Below are 1,950 nucleotides of genomic sequence, written 5' to 3' on the forward strand. Positions count from 1 at the left end.
GGGGGGGGGGTTGCCAGGCCAGGAAAGAGGGCGCAAGCAGGGTTATGTGCAGGGGCGGACTCCGTGAGCCTGGGGGTCGGGATTTCCCTTCTGGCCCGTGCCTGCGTGCCTTGGAAGGTACTAGCAGAGCCCCATGCTGGGGGAGTGACTGGGGCTGGCCCTCCCCGCCTGACTCTTGAAGAGACGGCTGTGCTGTATCTCATCCTGGCCATGTCCTGTTTGTGCCTCAGTTTCCTCGTCTGCATCTCGGGGAAATCATGAGCCTCCTTCATGGATATTGTGAGGGGGGATGCTAACCCTCCATCTAGCGTCTCTGCTGGCATGGCTATGCTGGCCGTTCTGGCCCTGGGTGTCAGTTTAGCTGTGCATCAGGGCTGAGGTCCTGTGAAGGCCTGATGGGCGCTTGAGGACCCACTTCCAACATGACTCACCCACAAGGCTCTGGCAAAGAGACGCCAGCGCCTTCCTACACGGGCCTCTCCCCAGAGCTGTTGAATACCTTCACCCCACCACAGCCAGCTTCCGCCAGAGTGAGGGACCCACGAGAGTGGATGAAGTGGAAGCCATGATGACTTTTAGAACCTGGCCTTGAAGTCACCTGCTGTCATTTCTTGCTGTATCCTTGTGGCTACCCAGGCCAACCCTATTTAATGCTGGGGGGACTCTGCAAGGATGCGCTTGCCCGAAGCCGGAGATCCCTGGCACCATCTTGGAGGCCGGTACCTCAAGGACCTCGCTGGGGTGCGCGACCAGTCCCGGAGCCACCTGGAGCCTGACTTCCCGTCCTGCGATAGAAGAGGGCCTACTGTTAGGGTTCTACCCACAGCCCAAAGCATCCCGACATCCCTTCCCCAAAGTTCTTGGCTTAAGGTAGCCGGAGTTGGATTCTGTGATTTCCAACCAAGGCCCATGTCTGATTCCAGAGACGAAGCCTGGCCCGTCAGCCTGGGTTAGGGGAGAGGGAAAGGCAGGCTCTGTGGTTCTTACTCTGCACCTCACAAATCTGACCTGGTCTTTTGGGGTTCAAGAACAAGCACCGTGAGGGGAGCCAAAGCCTGGGGATTTTTTTATACACCCAAATAATCATGCTTAGTTAAAAAGAAAAATGCTTTGCTGTAATGATCTGACTCCGGTTCTGCCTGCTTCTCGAGCGAGCAGAGTGCCCGAGTCTCTGGAGGAGACAGAATCCTTCTCCTTTCTTTGCTCCCGAGATTCCCGTCTAAGTTTGGAATTGGGCCAACCTTAGAAGAGATTCCCAGGCTCAGTCCCTTGGATGGCCAGCAACGAGGGGCACCTCTGAAGTTTCTCCCACGGGCCAGGAGAACACTGAATTTACACAAGTCTGGTCTCCTCCGGCGAAAGGTCGGCCAGAAACCAGGAGTCCGTGCGCTCTCTGTTGCCTTCATGTGGGCTCTGGCAAGCTTTCACTCTTGAGGAGGAGAAGCCTTTTTGAACTCACCCCCTTCTGAGCTTGCGGGCCAGCTGCAGCTAGCAGCATGGTAGCTGGGGGGCCCCCAGAAGCTGGGACAGACGTCCCTGCCGGGCATGGAAGAGCCTCACCCCCACGCAGTCTCCTGTATTCTGCTGGGTCCCAAGTCACACACGTAGAGGGGAAGGCTCGGGTGGTGTGGGGGGGACCTTATCTAGGCTCATCTTCATCCAGCCCTCTACTCCCCTTCAACTCAGAGAAGCTGTAGTCATGTGGGAAAACAGATCATTTCTTAGAATCAAGGACTGTTTAGCATTGAACTCCGTCACTGTAGCGAGGGCTTGGGCAAAGGGGTGTAGTGGGAGAGACGCAGCAGACAGGGTGGGGGGCCTGGCTGCCGCACGTGGCTGGTGTGCGCTTGGACAGCTCCCTTCCTGCCAAGGTCTGGTTTACTTCTTTGAAAAGAGAAGATCGTGAATCACAAAATGTTAGATTGAAAAGGGCCAGGGACGTTCATCTGG

This window comes from Suricata suricatta, chromosome 9 (genome assembly GCF_006229205.1).
Source record: "Suricata suricatta isolate VVHF042 chromosome 9, meerkat_22Aug2017_6uvM2_HiC, whole genome shotgun sequence".
NCBI lineage: Eukaryota > Metazoa > Chordata > Mammalia > Carnivora > Herpestidae > Suricata > Suricata suricatta.